General features: G+C 41.3%; 1 pseudogene; it reads right to left on the minus strand.

The window, feature by feature from the left end:
- The window catches only part of LOC122794900, a 123291-nt pseudogene that overhangs the window by 60461 nt on the left and 43001 nt on the right, over positions 1-19829 (minus strand).

Here is a 19829-nt window from a genome sequence, read left to right on the forward strand (position 1 = left end):
GTGTTTTGTAAGTGATGGTCATGATCAGGTGATGGCCTCTGCACCTATTGCAGTCCTCCTCTAGCTGGTTGCATGTGGAACAGTTGTGATGATGTTCCCATAGCCAATCGCATGGAAACACAGTACAATATCTAGGAACATCATGTTGGTGTTTGCCCATGACAGTCGCTGTGAGTGGAATCTGGATCTGGTGTTTGGTAAACGGCATCACAGATGATATCTGGATATTCCTCAAACAACATACACAGTGGAAAATAGCCAAAAGACAGGACGGTGATGTGCCAGACATGACAACAGCATGTAAGTGTAGCTTTGCTTCATTGAGACTACTGCCAGTTTAACAAGTTGTGTGTGGTAATGGCTATTCTACATGTTTTAAAAGTGACAAGACAGTGCTCTGTTTGTGAGGGAACCCCCATCTGTAGGGCCATCTGTGGACTGGTCAGTGTGTGGAACCATTTGTTTCCTGTGTTACTCACTGAACATACATCTGTGAACTGCAGAAACATAGTGTGAGGATTGCAGTCAGTACATGGTGATAGTGATGAGAGTTACTGCCATTGCATCCCTGATTGGACATATGTCACATGAAACAGTGGTATGACAGTCACTGTCTGAAGTTCTCAGTGACATGCCAATAATGGGCCACTGTTCATAGCTGCAGTCACAAGTCTTCTACACTTTGTACAGATGTCATGCAGTATATATGCATGTGTTGTGCTCCCTCTGCAAATGTATACCATCTGTTGTGTTGGGTTGATGGTCATATCTATGCATGCTGTTATAAGTAATCCTGAATGCTGTTGACTATTACTAATCCATATCTGTGTTAAAACTGCAACACCATAGACTGTATGGGTTTGGAGGTCCTGGCAGAACCTCCTGTCCCACTTCAGCTGGCCATGGCACCAGACACCAGCACATCTGGGACCCAGCCTTGGACCTCCACCTCTGTTGGCTCTGCACCACCTTCTGGTGGAACCGCAACTGAGGATGGGGCTTGTCCCCCCTGGGAGCAGGTCCAGACAGGAACTTGTCCGCTGTCATACAGTCCTGGATGTGGTGCGTAGGGAGCTCAATAAGGGGTTTCAAGGCCAGATACACCAGCACGAGGGCAGAGTGTCACATTTACAGGATGAGCCTGCCCCTCCTAGACAGCCCCCAGCACAACCACCTTTGTGGCTGTTTGGTGCAGTGGTGGCTGCCCATGGCTGGGGACCTCTGTCCCACTGTTTCCATCTGGGGGCTCATGGGCTTGTGACTGCCAAACACCCCTCCCTGTCCAAGGTGTATCCCCCCACATGTGTCATATACCGACCCTGTATGCTGTCTTGTCTGTCATCCTACCCAACCTATCCTCCACGAGCATATCTACTCTCCTTCCCCCACATCCCACTCTCACCCTATGGAAACAAAAGGTCAATCAATTCCTAAAACAACATTTGCCCCATACATAGCTGTCCATTTCACATACGTGTCCACTGGACACATGTAACCTTTTTAATATGCATCAGAACATACTCCAGTTGTCCTCACCCCTGTCTCTCAGGCACACGATCCTGGTATGCACATGACTCCTAAGGGTTTCAGGTACACGTGATGCAGATGGCCCCATTGTACACACAACACTACCGTTCCGTCTATGGTTACCCCATTTACCTTTTTCATGATGATGATGTCGCACACAGCACCTTGCAAGAGTACTGTTCTCACATAGTGATTGGACAGGAACTGTTGTGTTAATGTAAATAAAATGCACAGAGTGATGTATTTGGCCAATGTACAAATGTTTGTGTGTATTAATGACACATGTCTGTCTGAGGGAGTCTTGATATTACATAGGACAAGACCACTACATAATACAGGCATTGCTGGTGTTTCCCTTTTCATTCCTTTGTAATGCTTTGTTGTCACATGGGATGTTCTTGATATATCTATATATATGTATGTATCTATATCTGGACATAAACACACACACACACACACACACACACATACATCTACATGATGGAATACGTTTCCCATACTGTTGAATGACTGTGCTGGATGATATGTTTGTGATAACATCCGATGTCTGTATATCTGCCATGGCTTAGTAGTAAATCACATTAACTGTGTGTGCAGGGTCCTGGTGTCGAGCCTTGCAGAGGCCGTTTATTTTGTTGCTGGGCAGAACAAGGTCATTGGACACGGAGTGATTAAGGCACATTAAAGCAGTTGTGAGTGGGTGTGCATGGGTTTGTACGGAGCTAAGCAATGCTAACCTCCGGTTACAGTTTATTACACTCAGTTAGCCTCTACATTGCTTCACCAGTGTAATACTCACTTACCGGCAGCCAAACAGGCTTACGCCCGCTTGCTCCCACACTTGCAAATGCACTGCATTTGGTGTTTGCATCTGACACTCACACCCCTGGGTGGGAGTGAGGACTATGATATTACCTTGTGATGCCTATTACATCGGATTACATGCCTACAGTATTGGGAATGGCTGCCCATTAGGCAAAAGCATGTCGTTCGACTGTACAGAATCCGTGGCCTGTCCAGAGTTTGATTCATAGTATTGGTGTGTTCCTCTTACAATCTGCACCAGTCTGGCTAGTACATGGGAATTGACACTCTTCAATACAAACAAGTAATTGGGTTTTGGAACCCACATCCTTCAGCCGAATCATGCTACTGCATACCTAATGTTCTATCATCTTTCTAAGGTTGTAAGTGGAATATGTGCTTTCTGTCCCTATCAGACCTCTCAAATGATTGGGGACAAATATCAACTGAATCAGGGACACGTCATAACAACATCAGGGACACATTTAAAATATTAGTGCTATTAACCTGACACATTGACAGACTTAGAGCATATGAATTCATACACATTTTCTGAGGTAAATGATGTTTATAACTCTTAATTGTTGTCATTATTCATTACATGTAATTCACCACCTTTCCTCCAAATGTCACTAGTTTTTGGAGGGATTAAGTGGGACAGAGTTAGAATTTGAGTCAAAATCAGGGATGTCCCTGGAAATCGGGGACAGTTCAGAGGTATGGTCCCTATTTGTTCCCCCAATGGTTTATGTCCTGTCCAGTGGATTTGCTCTTAGGGGTTGAGAGATACGGGTGTAAGCTATGCCCATTTCGGAATATTACTTACATCCCCAGGGCAGTCCTAATACAACTGCGCAACCAACACCTGCACGCCTAGGCTCATAATTGCATACCCATAGTTCCCCCACCTGCCCCTCCTCTACAGCACTCATCCTTACTGTGGGTGCAGGTGGGGTATAAACACACCACTACACACTGCCCACTCTCTGCGTGTCAGGACACATGTCGTACGTTGTGTCAACCCATGGGTTATCAGGCTTGCACAACCTACTGGTCCGTGTACGTCTACAGCCTGGTTTGATGAATCATTACAGGGACTGACTCCGATGATCATTAATTTTTGGGTGTCCCACAAGGGACATTGATGTCTTTGTTTCAAGATTAGACCTGGCAGGTCTCTCCCACTGGTAGTATCCTGCCGGTGGTCTGGGAAGCAGTGGTGTGTTTACTTTTATTGTGTGTCTGTATGTCTCACCGGCCAAACTGGGGGGGGGGGGGGTTGATGCTACGTGTTACACGTTTGTTTATTGGACCCCTCACCCCCATATGCATGGCCTGTTAACATATGTAATTCGTAATTGCTGTATCATATGCTAGCTATATACCTGTGTATATTTACAGTCACATATATATATATATATATATATATATATATATATATATATATATATATATATACATTACTATATACAGATATATCTGTATATGTATGCATACATGTATATATATATATATATATATATATATCTAACAAACATATGGATCTATGGGTGTCTGCATATGTATATATCTATATGTGGGTATGTATATGCATTCTGTCTCAGTATATATACATTTGTACTATGGAGAGGGAGAGGTTTATCTCTATGTCACTATGGGTAGATATATACACACATACCTCTACATATATACATCTACATCTGGTTATTCCGTTCCTTGCCATATAGATTACACTTTGCTGCAGTGGGACTCGTAGTGGGTGTGGCTGCTCATTTGGTGACGCCTCTGCCCAATGAACACATTTGCTTACATCCCTGGGGCTGTCCATATAGGCCCACATCAGCCAACACCTGCACACCTAGACCCATAACTAGCTACCCATAATTCCCCAACCCGCACCTCCTCTACAGCACCCATCCTTACTCTGGGTCCTGGTTGGTTCTGAACACACCACTACACGCTGCCCACTCTCCACTTCATGGGACTCATGTCATACAATTGTCTCAACCCATGGGTCATTAGGCTATCCCACCCTTATATTCTGGGTATGTATACACCCTGGCCAGAATGTTCGGTGTATCACCTTCTTTTGGTCTTGTCAATTTTTGGGGTGTCCCGCAAGGGACACTCCTGTCTGTGTTCCAAGATTAGATTTCATGGGTGCACTGTGTACCCCCCCTGGTTGTATCCTGCCTGTGGTCTGGGGAGCAGTGGACTATTTACATTGTTTGCAGGTTTGTGTGTATGTTTCCCGTGTCCGGCAGTGGGGGGGGGGGGTGGAAGGTCATGCTATGTGTTTCATGTTTCTTGCTTGGGCCCCTCACTTCCATTGGCATAGCTTGCGAACTGTTTCCTATCATAGCTGTATATCTGTGGATATCTATGCACACACACACACACACACACACACACACACACATATATACATATGTATATATATATATATATATATATATATATATATATATATATATATATATATATATATATATATATATATATATATACATATATGTATATGTCTGCAACTAAATATATATATATATATATATATATATATATATATATTTATATATATATATATATATATATATGTCTATACATATATATATATATATATATATATATATATATATATATATATATATATATATATATATATATATATGTGTGTGTGTGTGTGTGTGTCTGTAAAGCAACGCATACCCCGCGCAAACACACTTACAAATGCTTACTGGTGTTTATATATGCTGTGCAACTGTTGGTGCATGTTTACGCCTCCGTACAGCACTTGTACACGCCCCCTGCACTCGCACACGTTTCCTGTGCATGTTGATGGTGTGGCGACACACCCTCATACATATTCATATGGCGCTGCTGCACCATCTGTAGTGAGGACGCTCGGCGCAAGGCTAAAACCGTCCTTGTGCCGAGCTTCTTGAATCCTGGGAAGTGTCTATCTGTGCTTACTTACAAAAATCTATGGCATCCTTGAATTAGACAGCCATGGGACTATGTTGCACCTCCTACACTGTTTCCAGTGGATCTCTGGTACTTCAAAATGTAGATGATTTGCTTCTGGCCTCTGATTCTTTAACTAACTTCCAGCAAAATACATTATTTCTTTTAAACAAGCTAGGAAAATTAGCTGAATTGTGGTTTAAAGTTAATAAAATGAAACTGTAGTTGTGGAAGCCACAGGCTCATTACATAGGCTATCTTATTTCTGCAAGAGCTTGACACATTCTTCTTTCTTATATTTCTGCTATTTAGTCTACATAACTGCTACCAGAATAGTAGATATGGCATATTTGCTTATATTTGGACCTGGAACCTATGATGCACTTCCACATTCTGTAGAAGCCTTATTATTAACAATCAAGGCTCAGTGTTTATCAGCAACTTGACTTCCTAAATATGAACTTTCACTGTTAAATATCCACTCTCCGAAAAGTATTACGTGTCCACTTTTGAATCATGCATCTTTAATTCCAACAGAGTGTGCTTACTGGTAACCATGTGCGTCCTCCTAGATCTGACCTATCAAAGTTTCCACAGCAGAATTCAAAACTCATTCTCTTTGTAGATGGATAACTCATAGCAGCATCTATTTGTACTATGAATCAAATCCTGTCTACTGGACAATTGAATGGGAATGTGTCTGTACAGTTTGCAGAACTGATAGCTATCACTTCAGCTTGCAAACTAGGAAAGAGGATTTTTGACATCATCCAGTTCTATAATAACTCAAGTGTTAGATGCACTCTTATTATAGAAGGAAATATTTATAATTAATGTGCTTCCCACAAGACTGATGAGTCTTTCATTTCACAAGGAAATTCCCTTTCAGACATATGCTTATAGGTGATTACTAAGGTAATGAACCCACAAGGCCTTTTTAATCCTAACCATGCTTCCCATGGTGAAAATCAAACCCTGTACCTTGTGTCTGTAAGGTAAATACCTTCACCATTATGTCAACCCCCACCCCAACTCTTTTATAACTTGTTCAGACATTCTTTTTATAGACATTTCAAACTGAAAATTTTCCTGTATCATTACAAGATGTTTTGTCTTTTCAAGTACAGACTGGACATTCTGGAAAGGTATGGTGGCTATGTAACAGTTGCTGCTGCTGTTCACTGGCCCTTTCATATGAAAGGTTCGTAGCACCATATCCAGCTTTACCACAACTTGTCCAGGCATATCATTTACCCACCCACCTGAGAAAAAAATGCTCATATGCATCAAGTTCCCACTGACTGGTATGTCCCTTACCTTTCTGATTTCATCCAGCATATGGTTAATGTATATTTAGTACAATGTCTCAAAAAATTCTCTAGTGCTCACACAAAGATTACAAAAACCACCGTGACCCTTTTTGGTGTATCTAAACTGATTTCTGTGAGCTGTTACAATGTTTGACATTTTAGTTTTTGCTAGCTATTGTAGATGTATGTTCTGGGTGGGTGGAAGCCTACTTGACTAAGCAAATTATGCCACTATAGTAGTAAAAAAGATGTTGAAAAAACGTATTCCAAGGTTTGGTGTTCCCTGTTTCATCCAGTCAGATGTACTTGTTTCACTTATCAGGCAATACAACAATTGTGTAAAGCTTAAAATGTGGCTATCAGTACTACTGTGGTCATGTGGTCATCACTCCAAGCCTCTGGGATAGTAGAATGAATGAATCAAACTATTAAAACTAGATTAGCCAAGATGTGTAAAAACACAGGCCTGAAATGCCCAGATACAATATATTTGGCATTCCTTAGTATTCATAGTGCAGTTAATAAGTATAGGAAATATTCTCCCATTAAATTCTCAAGGAACATGTTATGAGGTTCCCAGTTAAACAACTGCTCTATAACTTGGAGTTAGAAAATATAGCGTAAGCCATTTTTTTCTATATTGCAAGAGACATATTTCTCCTCAGCAGCAAATTGATTTCCACATAGAATCAGCTCAACAAAATTCTGATCCCTTCCTCCTGTGATGATATTAAGGCCAGCAAATGGGTCTGCATCAGATCATTTACCAGATGACATTCACTTCAACCCAGATGGAAGAACCCCTTCCTGGTTATCTTCACAACAGTCACAGCCATCCAATGTGAGGATTCACTAACATGGATTCAGTTTTCCCATATGAGAAAAGCCCCACCAATGGGAGAGAGATACACCTGGAGATGACAGAAGCTACTGAGGACCATTAAGACCAGAGCAGCTATGCCCTCTGTTAACCTTGATACCATTATTATGAACCAAACTAGAGCCAAGACCCAACCTATTACCACCAGATGAGAGGATCTGTGACTTAATGCCACCTGTGATTTCTTCACCCAATGAGCTAGACAGTCAGACTGACTTTAAACACATCATATAAATTAAGTGATGAAGCTCCATTTGTGTGATTTGTCATGCCATATGCATGAGGTCAAAATATAATTAGAAGTCTCAAAAAATGCAAAAAACACACTGTAAACTCAGAACTGAAACAAAAGCAGTTCACAGACTCCACTGGCAGCAGACTAGGTTAAGGAACAAACCTAGAAGGTTGAATTGTCACATAAAATCCTTTATTTGCTGAAAATAGAAAATCAGGTTAGCGCTTTCGTTTAAACCACATGTTAATATGTTAAACTTCATCAGACCGTCAGGATAAAGGATTTTATGTGACAATTCAACCTTCTAGGTTTGTTCCTTAACCTAGTTTGCTGCCAGTGGAGTCTGACCTGCTTTTGTTTCAATAATTAGAAGTCTTCAAAACAGTCCTTGAGCTGGGCTAATTAACCTTTGCCTACAATTCCTTTTACAACCACAGCAGTTATTTCCATTTCAACACTGCTGTTATTTTATAATCACTTCTCTTGTTATAATCACCTTTATTCCACTTCTGCACTTTTCACTTCCTGTTTTAATCAGCATCACATATACCATCTTTTCTTACAACAAAAGAAGTGCAACACTCTGGTATACCCAATTCAATACCTTCACTGCTATGCTTTGGACTTCTACCAAAAAATGAATGGGTCAAACTACTCCATGTGGTCTGTCATCCCTTCTGCTTATGAGGCAGGTGTATCCAGAGCAGTCATCCAAAGGAATATATCAGAAATACTCAGTATTTTGCAAATTCCTTTAACTGCAGATGCCTACCACCATGAAGATCACAAGGAGGGACTATTCCCTTCATCCATCTCTGTCACTAAAAAAGGTTACTTGTATATCCAGTGGCAAATAATGTATCCTGCTGCTACAAGCCAGTGTGAGACTTTTCTTACCAAGACCTGCAGCAGAGTGAGCTATACTGACCTACAAACCCTTACTACCAACATAACAGATATTTGTATCAATAAGGGAAACAAATATCCTGCACACAAAACATTGACTGATAGTTCAGAATATAACCAGTTTCATCTCAAATGGATATGCTATTTCTTTGATTATTACCAGCACTACCCCTGCTAAATGACACAACTGGACATGACACTAATGAATTCTTTGACTTTCTCTGAAATCATAACATGACCACCTCATCTATTGGACTATGTAATGGAATGTACTTTATTTGTGGTGACAAAGCTTATCACTGGCTCCTAAAATATGGGGGAATAGTTGTTATATTGCATATGCAGTACCAGCTATTAATCATGCAGTAATTTCTGCTTCATGAAAAATCAGAAATGTCTGACAGAAAACAGAATCTCAGGCTGCAAAGAATGTAACCCTTTGGAATCCAGTTGTCAAAACTGACACATCATGGATTTACCATCACAGTCTAAAACAAGCTATATTTAAAGGACTTCCTCATATGGGCTGGGTGATGATGCCATATCCGGGGTGGACATAATTCCAGCATATGGAGTGCCAAAGGCAACTTGGGAATTGAGAAACTTGTCTAAACTCTTAAAAGTTCTGAGTAACATGACCTTTGAGTACGTTAATCAGATCACTGTTGAAGTGACTGCCATGAGGGCAATCATGGTGTAAAACAGAATGGCCCTTGATTTCATCCTATCTTGAAAAGGTGGAACCTGCACCCTCATAGGGCATACTTTTCCTTCATACCAGACAATGAGCATACCATTTGAATTCATTTGGAAATTATCCTAAAAGTAGTCGAACTGTCACATGCCAAGAAAGCAGATAGCTCCCAGTGGGCATGGCTGACAAAGCTATTCCTGTTGGCTGGAGAGGAAGTATTTTGAAATTCATCATGCTGATTACTGTTACTGTTTCTTATATTATTTATAGTTTTATTTTTATGGAAAGCTGTGATACCAAAATTATTAGCTTCTAAACAAAGTAAAACTGCAGAATGTACAAATTAATGAAGCAAGCAGCTTGGCCATTACTGAAACAAAATCAGATGATTAATGATTATCAGTTTTTGGAGGGTTAATTTTTTAAATAGAAAAAAATGTTTACAGTGTTAAAATCGTACAAACATAGGCAGACAGGATGTATTTGTTGTTAATAAAATGATTTTCGTTACATGTTTGAGGAAAAAATCTCCATGCAAAAATTGCTTTGGTGCACATTTGAAAAATGTCTGTTAGAATGTCAGGTGCTGTCTGCGCATGTTTGAAGTTCTGAATTTTGTGAGAGTGATATAGTGTGAGTGATACTTCATAGCATCATATGGGGAACTGTGAGGAAATGAAATTTTCTGATTCCTCTAGACATGCCCAAGTTGGAAATACTCAAATGTCAGGAGCATGCTGTTTCCCATAGGAAATCATTACTCATTACCGGTGTGGTTTCTAACGGTGTGCTGACAATTATTCAGTTGTTTTGGAAGATTTCTCCCTCCTTTGACTTGTTATTACCATTAAGTTTGGGGATGGGAGGACAGGGGGGCTTGCCCCATGCAAAAAAAAATTTTAATGTTTTTTTTTCACTCTTTTGAAATTTGTACATTTTTTTTTTATTTGTTGTCATTTCAGCATGTTGACTTTCAGCAAGTTGACGTTTCACAGTAGAACCGGATATTCTGTGAGAAAATAAAGCAAGAGTGGAATCTATCTTGAATTAAAATAGAGTCTAGGCTCATGTGATTTAGAATGCTATTTCTTCTCCTGATATATGCGTACTCCCATGCTTAGTTTGCTCGGCCATGCAGAAATAGAATGAGTTATTCAGTATGGCCAAGGTTTTGATAATAAATGAGGATGTACTGTTAGCAGGATCTTACAGAAACATGCATCCTTTCTGGTTAGTCAGCTGAAAATTAATAACAATTTCATTTAAACTGTGTGATTTCGATATAAAAATAGAGCTCTCCCTTATCTCAAGGAGTCAGACGTTTATTTCTCTTAGTCTCCCCAGGAGTGTGTTTTTAAAATATTTGCTTGCTTATCTAAAATCTGAGTTTTATGTTTCTTCTTAACAAAACTAAGCATGATGCCAAACATCAGATTATGGCAGTGAAGGAGTACAGACATTTCAATCACCTTAATTTCATTATGATACCTTTCAAACAGTAACAACAAGATGTTCATAGGTTCATAGGAGGTTACTAGGCTAGCAGTCCTAGAACCCTTACAAGTCTAGCCATGTTAATCCTGAGTTGCCTCAATTGTCTTTGGTTAAATGGATGTAATTTGCAGAGCATGTTTGTGATAAACACTGACTACCCCTGTCCATGAGGAATATGGGTGCCACCCCCGGGGTGAATTTGTGGTCTCCCATCCATTTGTCTAGGTTGCGCTTGAATAGGGTCAATGATGAGCTCTGCTAAACATGAATAGGAAGTTTAGTCCAGAGTAGTGGCAATCTCTGGGAGATATATCTGTCTCTCCACCATATTCTGTTAATGTCACAGGCTAGTTTAAGATCCCTAGAGCGAGTGATTCTTGTGCAATTTGACTTGCAGATTTGTAGCATATCCAGAGACTGCCCTATAGAGGGGGAGCAAGCTGTCTCTCAGCAGCCTATATAATACAGAGTACAGTGACAGGGCTTTCAGTCTATCCACATAAGTTATGGTTTGAAGGCTGTGCATTTTCTTGGTGAGAAACCTCTGTGGTCTCTCCAGCTGCTGCAGGTTTCTGGTGAGGTACATGCAGGAGGGAGCATTGTACTCTATTAATGTTCTGATGAGAGTTGAGTACAGTGGAGTTATAACATTTTTAGACCTGGATGTGATTTCCTTACTTATGAGATGAGCAATGTAGAAGGCTTTCTTTACAGCTGTGGAAACTTGGTTGTTGAAGTTGAGATTGACAGCTACCTGAGTTTTCAGATCTCACACCACTGGGTTTGAACTTGGGGGTGATGCTGTCAATATTGTAATTAGCAGGGAATTCTACTTTGCCAAAGGGGATAATAATGCACTTTTTTGCATTTCGTTTTAGACTGTGGCTTTGGCACCTGTCATTTGTCTGTGTTAGCCCCTCCTGTAATATGTTAATATTGTTGGGGGACTCGATGATTACACCAAATGTGCAATCATCAGTGAACCTGGTAAGCCAAAGGCCATCTACTTTAGCCTGCACTTGTGAGAAACAGATTTCAAACAGTAAATGGCCCAGCACAAATCCTTGTGGTATGCCACTAGTGATGGGTCAACTGGTAGAGGTGGAGGCATCAACTTTGACAGCATGTGTTCTGTTGGTGAGCAAGATGGCTACCCATCTAGTGACATAAGGGTTAATCCCCAGCTAGGAGAGTTTCTCAGTGATACCTGAGTGGGGTATTGTGTCAAAAGCCTTGCCTAGGTCAAGATAGGCAGCATGTACTGTTTTACTTTCATCTAGGGCTTTGGTGACTTTCTCGACAAAGTCTACTAGATTTAATAAGTATGATCAACCCTTAATGAAGCCAAACTGGGTTGGGTCTAGAGTTTGCAGATCAGCTATGTCCTTGTTGATAAGGTCCATAGGTTCATAGGTTCATAGGTTCATACTAGGCTATCTGCCCTAGGGCATTTATAAGCCTAGCCAGAATGTGTTTGGCTTTCGCCACCCATTTTAAATTTATTATGCTATGCCCTTTTTCGAGGTTAGTATACTGTGCCTCTGTTTAACAGTGACACAGAAGTGATACCCGGGGTAAACCTACGATCTTCCATCCACTCATCAAGATTCCTCTTGAAGAGAGTCAATGAGGGACTCATAGGTTCATAGGTTCATAGGTTGGTACTAGGCTATCAGCCCTAGGGCCTATACAAGCCTAGCCATAACAATTCACTGGCTATTTCTTCCCACATTATTTACTTTCCTGGACCCTTGTCTAGCAGGGCGACTGACATGATCCCTGGGGTGAATTTCCTTTCTCCCATCCAATCGTCAAGGTTCCTCTTGAAGAGGTCCAAAGAGGCACTCTGCTTGACATGTATGGGCAATCTATGCCAGAGTCTGGGGAGACTCTGGGTCAGGAACCTATCCCTCCAGCATGTTTTGTTTATTGTGATGACAAGGTTTAGATCCCTGGAGCATGTAGCTCTGAGGGATTGAGATTTCTTTAAGTGTAGCATGTCCAACAGCTTTGGTTTTGACATGGCCTTGTATGTTAAGCAGAGATCGCCTCTGAGTAGACGATATGCGACAGAGTATAGCTGGAGTTTTTTAAGGCGTTCAGCGTAGGGCATCTTCTTTAGGCCTGTGATTCTTTTAGTGAGGTATTTCTGAGGCCTTTCCAGTTGTTGCAGATGTCTTGAGAGGTACATACCAAATGGGGCGTTGTATTCTATAATGGGTCTAATGAGGGATGAGTACAGTGGGACAATGACCTCGTTTTTTCTGGATGAAAAGCCCTTCGTGATGAGGTGTGCCACATAGAAGGATTTCCTGACTGTTGTGGCGATGTGGTTATTGAAGGTGAGACCACTGTCCACCTGTGTCCCTAAGTCTCTTATCACACTTTCTGTGTTTAGTGTACTGCCACCTATATGGTAATTCATGGATGCATGTTTTTTTCCCAAAGGGGATAACAATACATTTCTTGGCATTGAGCTTGAGCCCATGGCTCTGGCACCAAGCATCTGTTTCTGTAAGGCCCTTTTGTAGAGTATCCACATCATTTGGGGATTCAATAATGGCTCCCAGTTTGCAGTCATCTGCAAACTTTGTTAGCCAGGGTCCCTTAGTGTTGACCTGTACTTCAGAGAAGTAGATGCCAAACAAGAGCGGCCCCAGGACTGAACCCTGAGGTACTCCACTTGTCACTTGTCTGGAGCTGGATTTGGACTGGGATTTTATTCCAGAGTGAAGGGAGCCTCTGGGTTATGAATCTGTCCCTCCAGCATGTCCTATTTATTTCAGTGCTGAGGTTCAAGTCTCTCGAGCGTGTAGCTCAATGGGATTTGGATTTTCTGAGGTGCAGCATGTCCATTAATTCTGGGTTGGACATGGCTTTATATGTCAGGCACAGATCGCCTCTGAACAGGCGGTATGCCACTGAGTAGAGCTGGAGTTTCTTTAACTGGGCAGCATATGGCATCTTTTTGAGCCCTTTGATCCTCTTGGTGAGGTACTTTTGGGGTCTTTCCAGTTGCTGCAGGTGTCTGGTAAGGTACATCCCAAAAGGGGCATTGTACTCAATTATGGGCCTGATGAGGGATGAGTAAAGAGGCACGATGACCTCCCCTGATCTAGATGTGAATCCCTCCATGATTAGGTGGGCTATATAAAATGTTTTTCTAACCACTTTGGCCACGTGGTTGCCAAATGAGAGATTGCTATCAACTTGGGTCCCCAGGTCCCTAATTACTTCTTCTGTACTTAATGGATTACCACCTATGTGGTAATTTGTGGCACTTTGTTTTTGCCAAAGGGGATGACTATACACTTTTTGGCATTTAGCTTGAGGCCATGGCTCTGGCACCAGTTGTCTGTTTCTATGAGGCCCTTTTGGAGGATGCTTGTGTCAGCTGGAGAGTTGATTATGGCACCCAGTTTGCAGTCATCTGCGAACTTGGTCAGCCACAGTCCTTCCATGTTGGCCTGTACCTCCGAGAAATATATACCGAACAAGAGAGGTCCCAGGACTGAGCCTTGTGGGACACCACTTGTAACTGGTTTGCAGTCTGACATGGCTCCAGCAATTCTAACCATGTGGGCTCTGTCCTTGAGCCAGTTTGCAATCCATCTAGTGACATAGGGGTTTATATTTAAGCTGGTGAGCTTATCTATAATGCCCGAGTGGGGTATTGTATCGAAGGCTTTTGCGAGGTCCAGGTAGGCTGTGTGGACCACCTTCCCCTCGTCAATGGACTTGGTGACTGTTTCAAAGAAATCAACCAGGTTTAAGAGGCAGGATCTGCCCTTAACAAAGCCGAACTGTGTAGGATCCAGTATCTGTAGGCCCCCAATATCTTTATTTATGAGGTCCATGATGATCCTTTCCATAGCTTTGCAGACCAAGCTAGTCAGGCGTATGGGGCGATAGTTTCCAGGATCCATTGAGGCACCACCTTTATGGAGAGGGACCACTGTTGCTGTACGCCACTCTTTGGGCACATATCCTGTAGTAAGGCTAAGATTGAACAGTAGTTTTATGTTTGGGTTTAGCTTTTCTTGGAGTTCATGTAGGACGCAGCCCGGGACACTGTCTGGTCCCATTGATGCTGTGTTTTTTGCTTTGGAGACGGCGGCTCTTACCTGAGCATCTGAGATGTCAGGGGAGCAGCACTCTGCTGGGATAGATATTTGCCCTTTTCGTGGGGAGGGGGGAGAGAAGTTTGCTCTGAACCTGTCAGCTAGGATGTTGGCAATGTATGTGGGTTCAGTGTATTTTTTGTCATTTTGGACTAATTCTGTGCATATCTGGGAATTACCACCCAGGTTCCTAACATAACTAAAGAAAGCCTTGTGATTATCTTTAGTGTCCTGTGCAATTTTTCTCTCGAAGCTGGCCTTAGACAATTTTATGAGTGCCCGTAGTTTTTTGCTAATACTGATCAGTGATGCCTTCCCTTTTTGGGATTTTGCTCTATCATTTAGTAGCTTCCTCCTTCTATTGTATAGTTTGTTTATGGCTGGGGTCCACCAGACAGGACGTCTGCCTTTGGAGGATTGGGTCTTTGTTTTATTTGGGATTGCATGATCCATGCATTCCTGAAGGTGTTCATAGAATGCGTTTATAAAGGATTCTGCGGTCTGGGCCGTATTTTCCACAGGCCCGGGGGCTTTGAAGGATTCCACCTCGAATCCATGATGATTATTTCCATGGTCTTGCAGATGAGGCTGGTTAGACTTATGGGTCTATAGTTCTCAGGGTCGGTTGATGGTCCCCTATTGTGCAAGGGGATTACTGTTGCTGTTCTCCACTCTGCTGGAACAAAGCCAGTTTTCAGGCTATGGTTAAAGAGAATGACTAGTGGGTCTGCTAGATCCTGTTTTAGATTGCTTAATAAGCAACATGGGATGTTATCTGGTCTACCTGAGGCCGTGTTTTTGGCATTGGAAAGTGCAGATATGACCTGATCTCTAGAGCTACTAGGCAGAGGACTGGTGTCAGGTATGTTTTGAGGTATGGCTGGTGGGAACGGGGGGAGGGTGAAGTTTGCACTAAATCTGTCAGCCAGCAAGTTGGCAATTTCCTCCAGTATAGTATGAGTGGTACCATCCACTAACAGTTTGGCACATAGCTGGGCATTCCTTTTTAGATTTCAGACATAGTTAAAGCATGCCTTATGATTATCCTTAGCTAGGGATGCTATTTTACCTTCATAATTAGCTTTAGAAGACTTTACAAGGTTTATGATTTGTTTGTTCAAGCTGTGGAGGGAATTCTTACTCTGCTGAGTCAGTTACCTCTTGTTCTTAGACATCAGTTTCTTCCTTTTGTTATAGAATCTGTTTATACTTGAGGTCCACCAGGGTGGCTTGTTTTTTTGAGAGGACCTGGTTTTAATCCGGTTAAGCACAGTCGAGTCTATACAGTTGTTTAAGTGTTTATACAAGGCATTTGTGTACACTTCTACATAGGTGTCATTGTTGTCTGTGATTCCAGAGGCTATAAATCTTTTAATAATATTGCTTAGTAAGCTGTAGTTTGTTTTGTTAAAGTTTTTTTTATTTTTTGCGGCCTGTGGTTGTGACAAGTTCAATAATAACCTCTAGTTACTCATTTTAACTTATTTGAATCACTGAGCGAAGCCAATTGCAGCAATGCTATGCTGAATAATGATGCATATCTTATTACTTTAAAACTGATTTCTTTTATAACAGAAGTGTATGTTAGGCCTGTTTGATCAGTGGTTGCATCCCCATGCCTGAGTATCTCACACTGTTTGTATGTTTAATTACAGGAGGCTCCTCCTCTAACAAAACCAAATGAATCTCACCCAGAAAGGAGTAATCCTGTACCTACTGCCCAAGGGTTCCCACCTGGGAGTGAACTATCTCATTCTAAGGGTAATACCTGAAAACTTGTATCTATATCTAAATATCATTAGTGTGTGCTCTGGGTCTAAAAACATCTCTAGTTCCTATCACTACCCTAAATTCTAACTCCAAGGCATAGCTTTAGGAGTAAGTGTGCAAACATTTAAATCTGTTCTTACTCTTGCCCACTCTATTTTATTTTTTCCAAGGTTCCCTTACTATAGAATTATAGTCCATTACACAGTTTTAACCTTAAAAAACTAATAAAATGAGTATATATTTCAGGTACAAAGAGTCAGCTTCTTATTAAATAATTCTTACCTTAGCCCTCCACTTGTTTAATGAATTAGCCCTGCTCCACTCTCCCTCATTGCATTCGGGCTCGCTCCACACCCCTCCCTGCCCCCAATTCCCACATGCCCCCAGTATGTCTACATTTAAAGGCACTTAGCCACACCCCAACTACTACTACAACCTATCAAATCCACTATCTTCTCTCCCTCTCTTCTATCCTCCCCACCTATCAGCAAACAGCCCTCATTATCTCCCCACCCACCTCCCTTCCCCTCTTCTCTGATACTACCCTTCCCCTGTAGTTGCTTCTCACAATAGTTAACCCAAACATGCATATTACCAGAATGTTCCTATATTCCCTACTACCCACCCTTGTCGCAACCTAAATCCTAACTATGTATGAAACCCAACAACTTACCAGGTATCACTGCCAGGTAGGACACACCAAATCCCCACATGAAAAACCAGCCTTTTTTAGATATATATTAAACCAGGACACTAAAACAAGACAAAACTTATCCTCATTTATTATCCAACAGACTATCAACCCACACCACACCAGTCCTAAAGCCAGACTTTTTGACAAACTTTTAAATAAACTTATGTGTACCATTATACAGTACAGACTAAAACTTATAATCTGTGGAGATATCCACCCCAATCCTGGCCCTATTACCCTTAATCCACCATCTAATAGAGATAGCTATAACAAAAATATAATCAGTAGACCCACCAACTGCCTCTTGATTTGCCATCTTAATATAAGAAGTATAAACAAAAAAATACATGAACTTCATGCCCTCTTAGATGTCTATTCCCCTGAGATATTATGTCTATCTGAAACCTGGTTAAAACCATCTACCACTGATAATGAAATTCTTCCACCTGGCTATAATCTACATAGACTAGATCGGGCTACGAGGAAAGGGGGGGTGTAGCCATCCTCTATAAATCTGAACAAAACATGATTATTGAAACTATCCAACCACCTCAGATCAATAACTCTGAAATATTAGCTACCAAATTCCATCTGAACAAAAGTAAAAGCATTAATATCATCTGTATGTACATTCCTCCAGGAAATAATGTAGCTACACTCAAGGACACCCTTCACTGGCTATCATCTCAGTATACCCAAGAAACCCTAGTTCTGGGAGACTTTAATGTAGACTGGGGCTCCTGTTCATCAAAATCCCCCTCCATTCATATCAACCTTCATGCATTCACTCAAACAATAACCACCCCTACCAGAATTGATAAACGGTCCCATAAAGAGAGTATACTGGACTGGATACTTGTAAATAGTAACCCCCTAATGTACACTGCAGGTACCCTGCCAGATGATCTAAGTGATCATCTCCTAACCTATATAATTAAACAAAAAGCTACCACCCCACAACAACCCTTGCTCAGGAAGGTTAGAAGCAAAACAGACCTTGATCCTGCTAAACTTCAACTGGAACTTAAATCCTGCAACTGGACTACACATAAAGCATCTCACCCTAGAGGAAGCTGTAACTTATTTTAACAACAAATTTATCACAATCCTAGACCTACATGCTCCTGCCCGCCTAAAAAGAATAAAAGGAAATAATGTACCTTGGCTTTCCAAAGAAACAAGAACAAAAATCTATAGTAGAAATAAACTATGGGTCACCTGGCGAACTACCAAACCCCCCCAGGATCATAATAAATATAGACATGCATGGAATGAAACAAAAAGACTTGTCCTACTGGATAAAAAACACTACTACTGTAGGCTACAGATGAATAATCAGAATAATCCTCAAAAATTCTGGGCTGGGATCAATAAATTACTGTATCCAGGTAAAACATCAATGCCTAACCCAGCTGCCAACTCAAATAAAACCCCAGAACAGGTTGCAGATAGCTTCAATCATTTCTTTACTGAAACTATTCAAGCTCTTGCCACCCAACTACCTCAAAGTTCCCTTGATGAAAATAAGAACAACTCTAACAGCCAAAACCTATTTTGCTTTCAGCTTGTACCAACCTCCTTTATATGCAAGCTTATCAAAAAACTAAAACCCACCACCCTATCTGCAGACCAACTCCCAGCTGAATATCTACAAATGACAGCTGATGCTATTGCCTTTCCAATCTATATCCTAATCAACTGAACCATTTCCGAAGCCAAAATTCCCAACATCTGGAAAACATCTTATGTTTTTCCATTACATAAAGGAGGTCCCTCTACTGAATACTCCAACTACAGACCCATAGCCATACTCTCCCCACTTGCTAAGATAATGGAGAAATGCATACACAAACAACTTATGCAACATCTACTCCAGAACGACCTGATGGCTGATACCCAACACGGCTTTCGACCACATCATAGTACAACCTCTGCCCTATTATCCTTCACTAATACCATTAATGATAACCACAACAATAATCACACCTCATCTGCCCTCTTCCTAGACCTTTCCAAGGCCTTTGACATGGTGGACCATCAACTTATGATTTCAACCCTGCAAAATCTCAGTCTACATCCCAGTGCCCTTCTATGGTTTAAATCCTATCTCAATGACAGGCAACAAGCAGTCCTCTGGCAGAATACGCTCTCAAATCTATTACCCAATACTATCAGAGTTCCACAAGGCTCCATACTAGGACCACTACTGTTTTCCATCTTTATTAATGATCTCCCTACTATCATACCAAACATCAGCTGTATCCAATATGCTGATGACTCCACTCTGATCTGCTCAGCCACATATCCAGATGATCTAAAAAGGGATACCCAGGCTACTTTTACAGTTATAGAAAACTGGCCATCCAAACGTCGCCTACTACTAAATCCCCCCCAAAAAACAAAATGCTCATATTTCCACCAACCCAAAGGTCC

Source organism: Protopterus annectens, chromosome 2.part1 (assembly GCF_019279795.1).
Source record: "Protopterus annectens isolate FY-2018-M chromosome 2.part1, PAN1.0, whole genome shotgun sequence".
NCBI lineage: Eukaryota > Metazoa > Chordata > Ceratodontiformes > Protopteridae > Protopterus > Protopterus annectens.